The 17,777-nt window shown below is 45.8% G+C and overlaps 1 long non-coding RNA gene across 1 annotated transcript in view; it reads left to right on the top strand.

Moving 5' to 3' along the window:
- The window catches only part of LOC128333557 (uncharacterized), a 33,671-nt gene extending 16,443 nt beyond the window's left edge, over positions 1 to 17,228 (top strand). Inside the window, exon 3 of the long non-coding RNA XR_008310967.1 lies at positions 17,155 to 17,228. This is a non-coding gene — a long non-coding RNA (uncharacterized LOC128333557). The remainder of the gene's footprint in view (positions 1 to 17,154) is intronic.
- Positions 17,229 to 17,777: the final 549 nt, after the last annotated feature.

The raw sequence follows: 17,777 nt of genomic DNA, 5'->3' as shown, positions 1-17,777 counted from the left end.
GGTATGGGCACACCCCAAGGAAATGGCTGCCGTGCAATCCTTGCTCCTTCCTATGATCAGTGCTGCTTTTTCCTGTACCTTGTTGAGTGTGATTTGGGAGGTTCAGTGCTTGCTGACTCATATGCAATTCAACTGTACATAGGAAGTTGTCTGCTTCTATGAATATAGGAACATAGGAAGCATAGGAATATAAGGGAGACATCAACAACAGCCACTGGAGGCTGGTTGGATGGGGCAGTCGCTCTCCGCCAGCTAAATAAAATCTTGAAAAGGTTCCTCTTCATTCAGTTAGCGGGAACTCTGTTGCCTTATACAGACTCAAAGCACTGTCTATGCCAGGGCTGCTCAACCTCCGCCCTCCTGCAGATGTTGGCCTACAACTCCCATAATCCCTGGCTATTGGCTACTGTGACTGGGGATTATGGGGGTCGTAGTCCATAAACAGCTGGGGCACCTTTATTGAGCAGGCCTGGTATGTGGTGACTGGTAGCAGCTCTTCAGGGTTTCAGGCCAGGATCTTTCCTAGTCTTGCCTGGAGAGATGGTAACAGGGAATCGATCCTTCTGCACACATAAAGCTGATGCTCCCCCTCCGATAGGCTATAGCAGAGTTAACTGAGATGTGCTAAAGCAGAGGTTCTGTGGCAGCAACAAGGATTCAGCAGCAGGTTCTGGACAAATAACCCACCTGTGCACTGACTGGACTAGCCAGAGAGGCAATATCTAGTCTGTGTGACGGTGATAGGGAAATCCCTCTTAATTATTATTATTTTTTATTGCATCTTCTGGGACATAGGAAGCTCCCTTATACCAAGTCAGACCATTGGTCCATCTAGCTCAGCATTGTCTATACCAGGGATTCTCAACGTTGGGTTCCCAGATGTTATTGGACTTCAACTCCCATAATCCCCAACTAAAGGCCACTAGGGCTGGGGATTATGGGAGTTGAAGTCCAATAACAGCTGGAGACCCAACATTGAGAATCTCTGGTCTACACAGACTGGCAGCAGCTTCTCCAGGGTTGCAGGCAGAAGTATCTCTTAGCCCCTTCTTGGAGATGCCAGGGAAGGAACTTGAAACCTTGTGCATGCAAGCAGGCAGATGCGCTTCCCAGATCAGCTCCATGCCCTAAGGGGAATATCTTACAGTGCTCACTCCCTTTCAGATGCAAACCAGGGTGGACCCTGCTTAGCAAAGGGGACAATTCATGCTTTCTACCACAAGACTGCCACCTTAAGTGGTGCAGCGGGGAAAATGCTTGACAAACAAGCAGAAGGTGCCAGTTTTAATCCCCGCTGGTACAATATCGGGCAGCAGCGTTCTAGGAAGATGTTGAAAGGCATCATCTCATACTGTGCAGGAGGAGGCAATGGTAAACCCCTCCTGTATTCTAGCAAAGACAACCACAGGGCTCTGTGGGCACCCGAAGTCGAAATCGACTAGACGGCACACTTTACTTTACCACAAGACCAGCTCTCCTTCCTTCTGTGAAGAAGATGTATTGGGAAACCATTGCAATCACTTAAGACCAACTGGAATGCTGCACCAGCTGTTCTTTTGGCACCAGCTGTGTTGCCAGAATTGACCCCTGTCCTTTTCACTGTTTACTTGAGTGTATATATTGGGACTGAGACCGTGGGTAGAGTCAAACTGGAGACAGAGTGATTAAATGCAGTACTTATGATCTGACCTGCACCTGCTCCATCTAGCAAAGCTCCTTCAAGCTGCCCTTCCAGCTCCTAGAGAGCTCTTGCTCCCGAGTAGGGAACCCTAAAGGTGGCCAGAACCAAAGCAATAATTCAGATGCTTTTCCCCCTCCCTGCTGTTGAAAGGAAGAGACACCCCATGACTCAAGCTACTGGGAAGCTTTCTTTGGTGGTAGATCCATGGGAGAAGAGCTGGTCTTGTGGTAGCAAGCATGAATTGGTACCTTTTGCTAAGCAGGGTCCACCCTGGTTGCACACGAATGGGAGATTACATGTGTGAGCACTGTAAGATATTCCCCTTAGGGGATGGGGCTGCTCTGGGAAGAGCAGAAGTTTGCAAGTTCTCTCCCTGGTATCTCCAGGATAGGGCTGAGAGAGGCTCCTGCCTGTAACCATGGAGAAGCTGCTGTCAGTCTCTGTAGACAATGCTGAGCTAGGTGGACCAGTGGTCTGAATCGGTATATGTCAGCTTCCTATGTTCCTCCCCTCAAACCCACCATTTCTATGAAGCTTTCTCTCATGGCCCGCGCCAACCCTGCAGCTGCTCTGTGTCAGATGCTGAGGACACAAGGACCAGCCACAGCCCTACGTCTTGATACTGGACCAGACGGAGCCTGAAAGAGTCCCTGAGCTGTTAGATCAACTCTAGAGCATCTTGGGTTGACACAACTCAATATAACTTCAACGTTTATATAAAATCTCACTTCACTTGAGCTGATATTAATGCATTAGGTAAAAGGGGGCTCTGTTTTCATGTAGGGGGTTGTTTGAAAACACCCCACATAAAAACCCAGCCTTGTGTGAAAAGCCACAGAAGGTTTGAAAATTTGCCTTCGCCTGTTGTGGTCTGTTTTTCACATGGGGAACATTCAAATAAATAACCCCCCACGTAAAAACTAAGGCAAGGTACAACCTACCCATGAGTTGGTTCAAACTGACACCCCCCACCCAATACTTGGCTGCAGCTGGAAATCTGAGTCTATATTTGCCTAAAAAATTATAGTGGTTCTACAGTAACTAGTTCCTTGTAACTGAGCTCTCTGTTTACTGTTACCTCTTAATTGGTGTTAATTAGTAAACTAGCTGTCAGAATTGTCACAGTGAGAAGATTAATCCACAGCGACTAAGTGACCTCTCCTCTTGGCCCCAGGAATCCTGGTGGAGGTAGGCTACCAAACCAGGGACTGAAAGGGGAAGCTTATGCCATCTGGGGAAAAGTTTTCTCTGCAGTATTTTAAATCCAACAACTTAGTACTGTACAGGAATTTTCCTCAGCTGGTTGGCATTTTCCTCCCCCCCACCCCCAGCTCGTCTCTGCAAGAGGATTAGGCTTCCATGCCTCGTTCATGGAAAAAAGAATCAAGCCAATAATGAAGGTATAAATGAACTAGTGAATGAGTCAAAGGTTGCACACACTGCAGGCAAGGCAATTTCAGAAGGCATGTTGCTAACACCGGGGCCGGTTGCCCAACCTTTTCCCGAACTCCTGAAGCTGAAACCCAAAATGCAGAAAAATTGGTTTGACTTTGCTAACAGGACAGTGAGGAATTGTGCACGAATTGAGCTATGTGCTTTCAGCCTCTTGATTTTGAATTTCACTGAGAAGTTCATGGTGAGGATTGCAATCTTCTTTTTGACTACAGCTCCATGGAGAGTACATGGTTTGCATTTTTCAGGTTCCAGGTTCATTCCTTGGGATCGCCAGTTAAAAGGATCTGGGGTAGATTTTGGAGACTGTGCACTTCTAAATATCAGGAGCTGTAGAGAAAGAGTGGGAGGGTTTGCTATCTTTATGCCCTACTCGTGAGCTTCCCAGAGACATCTGACCAGCCACTGTGTGCTCAGCTTGGCTAGATAGATCCTAGCTCATAGGAACATAGGAAGCTGCCATATACTGAGTCAGACCATTGGTCTATCTAGCTCAGTATTGTCTTCACAGACTGGCAGCAGCTTCTCCAAGGTTGCAGGCAGGAATCAATCTCAGCCTTATCTTGGAGATGCTGCCAGGGAAGGAACTTGAAACCTTCTGCTCTTCCCAGAGCGGCTCCATCCCCTGAGGGGAATATCTCGCAGTGCTCACACATCAAGTCTCCCATTCAGATGCAACCAGGGCAGACCCTGCTTAGCTAAGGGGACAAGTCATGCTTGCTACCACAAGACCAGCTCTCCTCTCCAGACAGGTGGACGCTCCAGTCAGCTCGCAGACAGCTGGACGCAGTGTTCCCTTTAAGGTGTATGCACATTGTTTTTTTCACCATGTCCACTCAGTTAATTTTAGATCCCGCTCAGGTTGAATCACGAAGGCACATTCTGAATGCACATGTGCACACACTGCCTTGATACTGCCACCCAGAACAAAACTCATTCTGTGCACAAATGAAAAAAATTCGAGGAACACTAGTTGGGCGATTCTTATGTTCTTTGCTCTGACCATTTCAAATTCAGGTTCACTCGATACAAAAGTTCATCTGCCGTCTTCCCCTCACCCCCTACATCTGACCCTGCTGTCATCCCTAATGCGGACATGTGAAACCCTCAGATTGGACTTGGGCGATAATGTTCATAGGAAGCTGCCATCTACTGAGTCAGGCCATTGGTCCATCTAGCTCAGTACTGTCTACTCTGACTGGTAGAGGCTCTTTAGCGTTTCAGGTAGGCATTTTCTCTGGAAGGGCAAGTGTGCATTCACATATCATCCAGCTTTAAGTAAAACTATTGGGGAGCACTCCATACATGATTCAGGTTTTTCAGTGTTAATCGGAGCTTAGCCTGAGTTATGTCTGGGGTTAAAAAAAATCACTTTTTGCATCATTTTTTTAGGCATATTCGAAATATCCATAACTCTCAGTACTTCACCCCTCTTAATCCCGTGGTAAAGCCTGCTGTCTGGGAAAGCTTCTGGAGATGCTGGGAATTGAACCTGGTACCATCTGCATGCAAAGCAGAGATGCTCTGTTACAAAACTATATGGTTTCATCCCCGACACTTCAATGTAGATTGAAGTATTGTATATAGATGAAGCAAAATGCATTCCTGACCAGGAACTGCAGAAAAAGACAAGCAATTTGCAGGTTTTTCACTTTCATGTGAATTTATAGTTAATTTATAGTTAAAGAAACCCAACTTTAAAAAGATAAAAGAGCTGCTTATTTTGAATGAGTGTTAAAAATTTATGAGTCCCGTGCATCTTGAATAATTCTTCCTGTAGAATCCCCTTCACGGTTCTTTTTATGTTGGAGGGAACACTTGAAGACCTGAAGTCTTGACAAAAGGAGTGCTTCAGAAGTAAGATTTGAAAACCTTTCACAAAAATGTTCTGACAAGCTTCCCAGGATGGAGGTTACAGGTCAGGGTCAAAGAGAGGGAGCTGCTATTTTATCTTGAGAATACATTGGTTGGTAAGCAAGGAACAAATGCCTGGTAATCTTTTGAGTGCTGAAGATGGAAATTAGGATTTTGGACGATTCTGGCAGTGTGGGATCTCATCCTGGGTTGAGAACCCTGGTTTTAGAGTTCAGGCTTCTAAAAAACTGTCACGCTTTGGTTGCCTGCTAGAGTTCTGTCTACAGAAGTGATGCCTTTGGGAGTGTCTGCCCCTCATTCTTTCCTCCCCGAACTGCATGCAGGTGTTCTAACTGTAGCCTGTTAATTCTTTATAACCACATTCACAGAAACTGTTCCTTCTGTTGAACTATTCTGTGATGTACTTTCATTTCTCTGCTACTCTCACACTCTCTGGAGAATCCGTTTCTAGTTACCCTATTCTGTGTGTACTTAAAAGGGTCTACCTATATGCCCAAGATGTCTTGGGCCAGCTCTGATTTCAGGCAGAGAGAGGGCAGATGCTCCCAGATTCTCCTTTGGACCCAGTACTAGGGCTCCGGTTATCCATGTTCTGGTGATAAAACTCTTAAACATGTAACTTTAGATTTCAAAAATGTGGGTAGCTGTTTGGGACCAGGCAGAGCCTTTTGGACTTCAGTGGGAGCAGAATTAATGGCAAAAGCTTTTTGTTTGTTTCTGGTACTGGCAGGTAAGATAAGACAAAACTAAGCTTTTCCTTGAGCTCAGGGGCAGAGCTCCTAGTGTTCCAAGATGTCCTTGGAACTTGAGCCACTCCACCCTTGTGGGCCAACTCTCTTCCTCCCTTGCCAGCTGGCCACTCCTGCTCCCGCTGCTCACCTGCCTCTGTTGCCTGCTGGCTTGCTTCGTGTCCACTTGCCACTCGCCCACCTGCCTGCCCCTGCCTCTGCCACCGCCTGCCCCTGCCTCTGCTTACCAGCACTTCCTGCTCCCAGGCCGGAAGCTGGAAGTGCTGGCAATCAGAGGTGAGTGGCAGGAGTGGAGGCAAAGTACCACCACCATGCCGTGGGAGAGCATGGGAGCATGTGCATCACCAGGGGGGCCTTGTGTACCACCGAGGTGGTGGACCCCCCTGCACTAGCTACTCCCCTGCCTGAGCTTTAGTGTGCATGAAGGAGCCCATAAGTGACAGAACTGGTGCCTGGCTGCCATGTTTTTTGGTCACCATGTTGTTTTCTGGCCACCATATATTTTTTTGCTTCTCTCAACCCAACAGAACCTGTTTGTGGTGGCTAAGCAGGAATGCAGGCAGAGGAAAAGCTTGAGGAACAACTTCTTGGTTAATTTTTTTTTGGCGGGGAGAATAATATGCTTTGGGGATTGGAGCTGTGGGTTATTAGGTTTGGTGGGGAGTGTTCAGTAAAATGAAGGGACCTTCTCAGATGCTTAGAGAGGGATCTGCAACCTCCAGATGTTCATGCAGCCTGCAGCTTATTGCACTGCAGCATGTGAAATGGGACATTTAGTTCTGAACTCAAGAAACTGGCTTGTTTTGTGGTTCTTTGGGGTCTGCACAATTCAGCCATGTGTACCAGGTGAAAATGATGCTGTTGGGTTTTTGTTTTTTGGTTTTAATTCAATAAATGCTGGTAACCAGCCCAAAATTCTGGCACTTGGTGGGAGGGGGAATTGGCAACTGGCCCAGAGGTGTATAATAAATAAATAAAATCAGCCAGAAGCTCTAATTAGAAGCGAAAATATTAAGATGTTGAATGAATATTGGCATGCTCCAAGGATGAACAGTAGATTTCAGTCTCTAATTATCCTGCTCTGGGTGTAAGTTTTCTCAGGGTCTGCCTGTCTGCCCAAAATGTTTTGGGCCAGCCCCGATTTCAGACAAAGAGAGAGGTCTGATCTTCCCAGATTCCTAGCATTCATGTCTGTCTTGTCTGTCTCTCTCTGTGTGTCTCTCTCTCTCTTTCTCTCTCTCTGTGTTATCGTGAGTTGCTGGCGAACTCTCCTGGCTTGAAATGTTAAATGGGAGAGAGTTCACAAAGATGCTTCATTTTATTATTAGCAAGTGTTTGCAAAGCACTTAATGTCATCTGCTGTGCAAGTACCAGGTGTGTTTTCTGCTCCTTAAATATACAGTCCAAAGATAGATTTGCTAGTGTAGTAATGACATATCTTCAATTGTTCGGCTGCTTCTCTTGCCTTGTAATATTAAATTTGCACAGTTCAAAGCAGGCATTTTTATTTATATGGGGGAGGGCATAAGAGCAGGGCCAGATGATGTCATCTGAAACCAAAAGGGATCGTTCTTGCAACAATATCCCATACAAATCTCAGCTGCCTGTCTTAAAATATCTGGTTTTTTGAGTGTGGCAGTGGAATATCTCTGAGAAAGCAAGCACCAGCTAGGGCCTGTAAAATGAACTTCTGTTTGCTTCCTTTTACAGCAAGGCTTCCTTAATCTTCTCATGGTTATATCTTGAGTTAAGTTGGTGGTAACTGCATGTCTCTCTAGCTACTTCCAAGTCATTCTTTTGACACCACAGGTCACAATGTAAAATGGACCCAACTGACAGCAGCAGCTGTGCTGGTTGGTTATACTGTGGATGATAAAAATGTGCTTGCATTCTTGGTTTCAGTGCAATAAACTGTAGACTGGACACAGATAATACTGCTATTACAGTTTGCATTGGATAGAGCTATTATTGTCCATGGTGTTGGGATTTTGCTATAGACGTTGTCTCAGTTCTTTGTATGGGGAAGGCTTCTCTATGTGAATGTCTCTATGTACTGGCTTGGTGGTGGAGTCTTAGTTTCTCTGCTCCTCACTCACTGCCTTGAATTCAAACTGAGAGGTTCTCCCTCTCTCTGCACAAGAGACTGTTAGTCTGCTTATGGTTTTCTTGGCCTGAGTTTAGTTAGCAATAAATATCTAACTCTTGTTTCTTGGTTAAAGTCGCTTCCAGTTCAATTGCTTATAGAGGATAAGTAGTTTCTCTGCAGCAGGTGGTGCATGAGCAAGGTGAAGCTACACATTGCTTTAAGCCAGGAGTTTCCATACTTGGATTCCCAGATTAGGGATGTGCAGGGTCCGGAGGGCTGATGGTTCGGTGGCGGTGGGGGTTACCTTTAAGGAGCATGGAGGGTGCTCTTCCCCTCCCCCCGCCATGTTTTCCTTGCCAGCGTTGTGCCCAAAATCACTGCGTGTCACAGCAGCATACCTTCTTGCTGCCCCAGACAGCATCAGACTGGAAGTGGCTGGTGCATGCGGTGCACATGATCTGATGGTGACCAGGGTGGCAAGAAGTTATGCTGCCACCCCACTAGGGGTGTGCACAGAACCACGGAGGTGCGGTCCAGCCCATGTTCCGGAGGCCTGTAGAATGGCCTCCGGACTGGTCCGGGCACATCACTACACCCCACACAGCAATTTTGGGCACAGCACCAGCAGGGGAAATGCGGGGGGGGGGCAGTTTAAGAGCATCCTTCCTGCTCCTTAAAGGTAAACCCCACCACTGCTGAACCATCCATACATCTGGATCTCTGAACCGGTCTGGCGTTCTGGAAAAGGAGTACCGAACCGGTTCTTGCACATCCCTATCCCAGATGTTGTTAGACTACAGCCCACAACTCTGCCATATTGGCCAAATCAATTATCTCTCAGCCTAATCTATTTCATAGGGTTGTTGTGAGTCTAAACACAACTATTTACACCACTCTGGACTCCTTGGAGGAAGAATGAGATATAAATGCATTAAATAAATTGCTGTAGTAGGGATTTGTAGTAGCAAATCAATTGTGAATGTGCTAATCTCTGGTGCTATAAGTGTTCGCTTTTTAAAAAGTATGTCGCGATTAGTTATCTGTAGCAGTGCATACCTGCGTTGAACATATTTCATCCTAAAATCTAACATCCTTGAAACAGGCATTCTAGAATTGCTAAATGGATCTCACAAGGTTACTCAGCTTAAAAAACTCATTGCATTCGTGTTGAATTTAGATACTATGGGTTCTGACTGAATAGCCATTTTGGAAATTATTTGGGTCCTTTTTGAGTTGTGATGTGGAAATCTGTGGTTCTGAATATGTGTCAGTGTTAAAACTGGGAAAATAATGATCTAATCTGACTTGCATAATAAAAGCAGGAGTTAGTGCCTGTGTGCTGCCTTGGAGAAAGTGGAACCTGCTTTTCCTTGAGATGTGTCCCTGATTGCATGTTACAAATCTCAACAGGAAATACAGGAAGCAGCCGTCTGGAAGTGTCCCTTCCTTGAGTCAATTCACTTTTTAAAAAACCCCTTCCTTTCCTGGATAGAGCAAACTTTTTCTCCCAGTCCCATAACACTTGAATTGGGGATCATTCAAATAAGTTTGAGTGGCAGTAAATTCAGGGCAGACAAAACAAATTACACTCTTACCATTTTCTTGATGGAATGTACTGTCACAAGAAATTATGATGCCCACTGGTTAGACGGCTTTAAAAGAAGGTTAGACAAACTCATGTAGGATAAATCACCAATGGTTATTCTATTAGTTATGGTGGCTAAATGAAGCCTTCAAGTTCAAAGACAGAAGGCAACAATGGGAGGACTGTTGCCTTCCTGCCCTCTTTTGTGAGCTTTCCTGGATGCCTCTGGTTGTCACTTGTCTGAAACTGGGTGCTGGATTGGAGTTACCTTGTGGTCCATCCAGTAGACAAATCCATGGACTGGTCTACTAGTCTTCATGACTATAGGCTGCCTCCAAGTTGGAGGCCTCCAAATATCATTTGCAGGGGAGCAAAGATGGGTGAGAGGGCATGCCTTATGGGTTTCCCAGAAGCGTGTGGTGGGCCAGTATGAGAAGTGGGCCTTGGACCCGATCCAATAAGGTTCTTTTAATGTCCTCCTGAATTGAACGGGGGGATTCGAGGTGCAGTGCACAAAACCAAACGTGCCCAGTCTGGTTCGAGTCCGGACTGGACTTGAACCGAATCAGGCAGCCCGGTATTGTGCACACCCCTACTTCACTGCACAGGGGTAAGTATTTAGTTCACGACACAGCTGCAAACAAGCCCTTTGTGTTTCATCCAATAAATACTTGCTTGAGCTTGAATAATTTTATGCCTTAGTTGCATCAAGTGTTTGCAGGTTTCCTGCCTCTGATTTCCCCCCCTCCACCTCTTGCTATTATTTTATTTTTTTACATCATCATCAACTGTGAGAAGTCTGCTTCTAACTGTAGGATGATTAATGATGAGGTCTGCTGATGAGGGAGCTCTGTAGTCAAACAACTGGGTTTTCATTAAGCAGGTAAAATTATATGGAGAAAAGAGAAGCAGAGGTTACTTGGATAGCCATTGCAACATGCAGCTTCTCTGACTGCTGCAGATAAGCAGCTACTACGGAATGGCCACTCTTGGCATGGCATTAGTTGCAATATTAAAGAGCCAGTGTGGTTAAGTAGTTAGAGTGCTGGACTAGGAGCAGGGAGACCTGAGTTCAAATCCCTGTTCACCCATTAAACACCCTGGGTGATTCTGGGCCCAATCACTTCTCTTCCAGTCTAACCTATCTTATAAGGTTGTTGTGAGGATAAACATAAACCGTGTATATCATTCTGGGCTCCTTGGAGGAAGAGCAGGATAGAAATGTAAAAATAAATTGATCTGGAGTTACCAGTCATAAAGAAGGAGAAGATGTTTGAATGGTGGCAGTCCCATTGCAAAACTTCTTGGTAACTGCATGCTCCAATTACCATTTGATTGAAACTTTAGTTATGTGTGATTAGAGAGGCTCTGCTAGCTGTGATAGATCCTTACATTCAGGCTTGTTCTAACCTTGATAATTGTGAGAATATGAGTCGATTCTCACGATCGCCCAAAAGCGGGCTAAGGGAGCCTAGCCCACTTTGGGGGGATCGTGTGCTGCAACGGGAGCTGCGTGGCTCCTGGCAGCTAACCGCCCTAAATACCCCTCCCCTAAGACGAGGTTAACATACCCCCTCTTTTTGCTCGTGTGTTGCTACGGTGCGCAACGAAACATGAGTAGACCCCTGACCGGGAGGCTGTATGCAGCCTCCTGGGCTCGGGGGTCTCTCCAGGATGCCCCGCGTACTTAAGCTCTTCTCACTGATCGTGATAAAAGCTTCTAAATGTTCTTTAACCAGAACGGGCAGATATGGTGGGTGCCACCAATGCTGACTTATCGTTATATCATTTTGCAGCTACCATTTACAATCATTTGGCAGTTTAATTACAGGTGCTCAAGCAAGCCGGCATTTCATGAGCAAGGATATCCTTTTCAGATCAGATCTTTGTTAATAAGTTGTTTGCTTATGTTAACAGAATGACGCGGAAATCAAATTTCTTTTAATGTCCCAACCAGAACATAGCCTTCGCAACACTCATCAATCACTTGGGCGCTTTCCAGATTAACCCCTACCACAGTGTCACTACGGATCTGCAAAGTGTGCTTTTGTACTTCCCGTGTTGTGACACCACAGTCCCTGCACTGACAGCAAGGTACCATCCACATTTCCAATGCCGCCTCTTGGATGTTATCTTTGCGATTTAGTGCTGCAACGTTGAAAGCAGAAAAATAGCTGTATTTCCCACATGGTAGGAGTTTGAGATTCTGGGGATCGTTTTCAATATGATCCTGCCAAGCCAAAGCATTTTACTGCTGTTTAGTGTTTAATGTGGAAAGCGCCTTGTTAACATTTTGCTTTTGCTTTTCCACTTTTCAGCTGTCTTGTTACTTGTATTCATTTTTGCATTATAAGTTCTGAGCTGAAGATGACCATGTCCTTGTGTTTGAATTTTATATTGCCTCTTTAGGGTCTTGAAAGGGAGATGGATAGATTCTATAATGTCTCTCCATTCTTAGATTTATCAAGAATGAATTCTAGTTATGTTCACACTCCCTATTTACCTGGTTTGGTTAGGCTCTTCTTAAAAAATCTCCAGCAGCTTTTCTCCACTTAAGTCTAAATAATTTTTCTCTCCGGGTAGGTTTTGCTGACGTTCTCAAGAACGTTAATCATTAACACCATATATACTTGATAAAACCCTCTGCATAAATTAATGTTCTCTGTTGCTGAAGTGTCAGGTTAAGATGGGTGTCTTACCAAGGGAGAACATTCTGCCGTCTGTGTGCTAACAGTAGTATCTTTGGAGATGGATGGTGGCTTTTTCAGAAGGCTGTATTGCTGCTTCCGGTGGGTTCACTAATCCTACTTTATCTTCGGTGAGCAGATTTGGTGGTGTTTCAAAACACCTGTTTGGCCAAAGGTGACAGTGGGACAAAATAAATGTGTCTGTTCTGAAACCCGGTACCCCAGATTTTGAAAGACTATAACTCTCATCATCCCCAGCCAAAATGGCTGAATTACTGTAGTCCAACAATATCTGGGACCTAAGTGTGAGAACCCCTGGAATAAAGCAAGAGAAATTCGAGAAATGTCCATTTTGAAACCCATGCAAGTTTATGGAAATTAGGAGAGGTTATATGCGGTGTTCCCTCTAACAGGGATTCTCAGATGTTGTTGACCACAACTCCCAAAATCCTCAGCTGCAATGACTTTTGTGTTGTGAACCAGGGTGTCCCCAACATATGCTTGGGGATTATGAGCTTTGTAGTCAACAACATCTGGGAATCCCGGTTAGAGGGAGCCCTGGTTATATGATAGTAATGCTTGGAGTATCTATTGTGCCCACTACCCGTTGTTACCGTTTTCCAATAGCACAATTCTAATTATTTTGAATGAGTCAACCCTACTATAATGTGAGACTTCTAAGAGATGCAACAGCTCAATTAAGCCCTTCAGCTGCCAGCACTTCTACAGTATAGAACATGACATTGTGGCCAGAGATGGTCAAGCAAGAGAGGTCCTAATTGCCTTTAACAACAAATATATATATGCCCATATTTAAAAACAACAACCTGCCTTTTAAAAAGATCCTGGAGCAAAAAGGTGCCTTTAAAAAAGATCCTGGAGAACAGATGGTTGATGATGAACATCTACTGTGTGGACGCTGGGCCTGTGTGTTATAGAAATGTGTTCATAGGAACATAGGAAACTGCCTTCTACCAAGTCAGACCCTCGGTCCATCTAGCTCAGTGTTTTCCACACAGACTGGCAGCGGCTTCTCCAAGGCTACAGCCAGGAGTCTCTCTCAACCCTATCTTGGAGATGCTGCCAGGGAGGGAACTTGGAACCTTCTGCAAGCAAGCATGCAAATGCTCTTCCAGGGCCACTGCTATGTCAGCGGGGGCCTGTGTTCTCCCCCACTCCCCTGCATGGGTGCACAACCCTGCAGCAGCTCATGTGCCTGCAGCGACACCTTGAGGCCACTCCCGCTGCCCACCTGCCCCTGTCGCCACCTGCTGTCACTTGCCAGCCCTCCCTGCTTACAGCCTGGGAGGTGGAAGCAAGAATGGCTGGCACGTGGTGGTGGTGGGAGTGGTGGAGGAGGAGGTGGCAGGTGGGCAGCAAATAGACAGGCGGGTGGATGGGCTGCAGGAGTTGTGGATGGGCGGACAGATGGAGGAGGAGCCACTGGGCCCCTGGAGTGGGGAGGTAAGCAAGGCAGCTCCCAGGCTTGGCCTGGCTCGTGTTCCAGGCACACCTGGAAAAAAACACTCTGGTAGCTCTGCCTCTGCCACCACCACTCCAGTGCTGCGTGGAGGTGTGGCCAGCTCCATACAGCCCCTGCATTGTCCTGCACTGGGGAGCCTTCTATATTGAGCCAGAGCCCATGGTGACAGCTGGGAAGATACGTGGAGGTCGGACCATCACCTTCCCCATTTGGAAAATGCTGGGAAGAGCTGCACTTCCTAGCCATCACTGCACACCTTCCCAGCATCCTGCACAGACACCTGGCAATGCAGTGGGTTTTTCCTCTTCTCGACACACATCTGTTCCTGATAAGAAATCTGGGGAAGGAGAGTTTTAAAGTTCTTTTTCTCTTCACATAGCTGGACACTGAAGCCTGTGAAGTCGGGCATCAATAATAGCACATGGTTGGGTCATGCTTTGACTATGCCAGAAGGCTTTTTCTTTATTGCATGGAAATTTATTGACTAAAGGGAGACTCCCTGCCTACCCATCTTCCTCCTAGAGTCGCCTGCTGAGGAGTTGGGTTTCCAAACGGCATACCAATGGCTGCGCAGTGTTTTAAAAGGGCTGGAGGAGAGCTGATGAAGAGCTCATACTCTATTCCTGGTGTTTGTTCCTCTGTTGCCTCAGGGCTGGATCTTGTGGGTGTTGCGGCAGCTGTGCATGTCGGTAATGATCCTTACACTAAACGTTTCCGGTCTGCTGTGTTCCCTGGAGGATCTTGTGAGCTTCAGCTGAACGGGGTCTGCTTTGTGAGTGATTTAATGTGGTGAAAGTGTGTGTGTGTGTGTGTGTGTGAGAGAGAGAGAGAGAGAGAGAGAGAGAGAGAGAGAGAGAGAGAGAGAGAGGCTGCCATTGGTATCACATTATTTTATTAGAGTTTCAAAGCTGATATTAAGTGGACATGATTTCCTCCTATGGTCCATTAATTTTGTTTTATTGCTGACCTGATGGCCATTATCTCTTCTTGCCAATACATTTCTCCATTAGGCTTGTACAATTAACAAAATACGAGCTATTTAAGGTGTTACTTTGAACAATGGGTCAGTGAGAAGTGGGGTTGAGAGACTGGGGGAATTTCATATGAACAGTGCATGGTGGCTGGGGAGGCAGGAAAGTGTGGCACCCCTTAAAGATTGTGGGTTGCTTCTCTTGAGAGATTTTGCGTTTTTGATACGGATCCTGACGTTGAAAATTCACATCTTACCATGTCAGTTGTGGCTTATTTTGTATTTCCACATATTTTTGTCCCACATTTCCTTCTTTTAAACATGCTCAAAGCAGCTGACAACATTTTATAAAGCATAGAAAAATAATCATAGGAATAAAAATGCATAGCACTGTAATAAGTAATGCAGACATTTATAGAGGTATGAGTGATCAACAGTAATGCCATTAAAATACAATTTAATCAGCTAAAAAGCATCCCCAAAGTGCACTAGAATGAATTATGTTTGTACTGCCTGCTGAAAGGCAAGATGAGATGGAGCCAGTTAGGCCTCTTCCACGAGGGCTTTCTATAATGTAGGTGCCATGACGGGGGGCAGACCCTACATAGAAAGGCTGAGAACAGCCATTAAGAAAATCTGGAACCAGTTATACTTGCATTCTGGGGGAGCCTTTTGTGCCTCCAACTTCCCTCCCCCATGCAGGAAATGTTTGTGGGCAAAAAAAATGGCATAGCTTGACATGTAGCATTCCAGTTCTAATGCAATGGATTAGTGTCTGCTGCATGGTGTGTTCATTTGGATACCTGAAGGACGAGCTGCTTCCCAGAGTTCCTGCCTGCCCAACAAGATAATCAGGGGGGCTTTGCTCCATGTGCCGACGTTGAGGGAGGCTAAATTGTTGTGCACACAGGACAGGGCCTTCTCTGTTGTTGCCCCCAGAGTCTGAAATGCCCTCCCAGTGAACATTTGCTCTGTGACAGCTGTGGCTGCTTAAAAAAAAAAAAAAAAACACAGCTAAAGACCTTTTTTATTTCCTCAGGCTTTTACCTCCTAGAGACTGCCAGGTTTCTCAGCTTTCTTGCTTCAGTTTCTTTTTAATTGTTTCTTAGTATTTTCTGGTTTTAATGTTTAATTGATTCAAAGGTTTTAAATGTAACTTTTATGGAATTTTATTGTATTTTAACCTTTGTAAGCCGCCTTGGGATGCATTACAAAAGGCTGTATGAAAATTGAATAAGCAATCAATCAATCAGTTTGATCTGTGGTATCCAGTCCTGTGCAGGATTCTGAAGCAAGGTGTGCTAGTAATCTAAGTTACTAACCTCTGTAGCAAGTGTCTGTTAGTTTACTAAGGAGCCCCTCCCTGGAATGTTTAATTCCTCAATAGATCTGGTTATATTTAAAGGTTGAATGTGTTTGCATTTCAAACACATTTCAGCAATCTGCACTGTGTGGATAGGCAGTTGCAGAGGATGGAGGGGAAGCCTGTCGATTTGCATCTGCTTGCCTGACTCTGCCATAGACTCAAGATGCATCCACCCAGGGGTGATCAAGACACTGCTGTGCCTGAGGTGAGGCACCAAATGCTCCCTCGCCCCACAGATTCTTGCAAACTTTTAAAGGAATGTGAGGAGAGGCAGTCCTTTCAAATCTCGCAAGGGTCAGATTGGCCCCAAAGACCCGCTCCAGTGGCAGCTGCAGGAGATCTTGCCACCCTGCTGGTGCCCCAGTAATCTGCCACCTGAGGCAATTGCCCCAGGTTGCTTCATGAAAGCCCCATCGTATCCACCTCCCACTGAGCAAGTTGACTTCTAGAGACCTGGGAGAGGGACTGGAATTTTATAACTTACATCCGTGTTTGCAATTCTGATTTGTAGAGGCCTCTTCAGCACTTTTCCAGAGGGCAAAAATAGGGACAGTGTTTACCAAGGACGTGCACCAGGGGGAAATGGGCTGTCTCAAGATAGATGATATTGTTCCTCCGTTTCTGTGGTTTGGAAGGAGGTGTGAGTGCTCACGGATGAACTTGCTCAAGCGTTCACTGTCTTGAACAGCTGATCTTGTGGTAGCAAGCATGACTTGTCCCCTTTGCCAAGAAGGTTCCACCCTGGTTGCATATGAATGGGAGACTGCATGAGTGAACACTGTAAGATATTCCCCTTAGGGGATGGGTCCGCTCTGGGAAGAGCATCTGCATGCAGAAGGTTCCAAGTTCCCTCCCTGGCAGCATCTCCAAGACAGGGCTGAGAGAGATTCCTGCCTGTAACCTTGGAGAAACTGCTGCCAGTCTGTGTAGACAGTACTGAGCTAGATAGATCAATGGCCTGACTTAGTATATGGCAGCTTCCTATGTTCCTATGAACAAGAGCAGCTGGCAGGCGATCCAGAAGGGGTGAGGTGGGGAGAGAGGTTGACTGGCCCCTAGGGGCAGACAGGCCCGTGTTCAAGGGACATACTTGAACACCAGTAGCTCCCCCCACCCCGGTTCCAAGAGCCCCCTGCATCCCCCCCCCCCATTGCAGTGACCCTCTATTATTCCTGGGACTGTGGCCCTTTCTTACACAATATGCTTTCTTCTCTCAACAGGTACCTTCTGGAACTAGATCCTGATGCTTCTCTGCCTTTCAAGCCCATCTGCTCAGAGGCTCTCTGAATGGCAAGTAACCATGATTGGCATGCCGTACTGCTTTTTGCTGAGGCTAGAGGATAAAATGGAAGCCTAAAAATTCAACATTTGCCTGCACTGCAGGCTGTAAGCAGGCCCAAACAAGTTGCCAGCGTGTTTGAAATTTAGTGAAGTTCTAATGAGAATGTGTCTGAATGTGACAAAGAAACACCAAAAGGTGACATATGTAATTAGTCTTGATTGATTCTGCATTCTGGTAGACTTTAATATTCTCTGTGCATGTAATTTACTTGACACCAACAAATATCTGGAAAGTTCAAATCTTGTTCTGGAGTATGAGCTGGGAATATTGGCAGGAGTGTCCTGTGCTCGCTGCTATACAAATAGGAAACCGTTTAAATCAGTGCTGATATGGCTTGGGGTATGTGTGTGTGTGTGTGTGTGTGTGTGTGTGTGTGTAGAGGGAGAATGAGTTCAATTTGCTTTCTGTATGTAATTCACTTTGGTGTTCACTATGCTATTCATAGATAATGCCATCCGTCATCCATTTGTTCAGGGGCTGTCAAATTTGGATCTGTAGATA

This window comes from Hemicordylus capensis, chromosome 8, assembly GCF_027244095.1.
Source record: "Hemicordylus capensis ecotype Gifberg chromosome 8, rHemCap1.1.pri, whole genome shotgun sequence".
Taxonomy (NCBI): domain Eukaryota; kingdom Metazoa; phylum Chordata; class Lepidosauria; order Squamata; family Cordylidae; genus Hemicordylus; species Hemicordylus capensis.
This window is presented reverse-complemented; position numbering and strand designations above follow the sequence as displayed.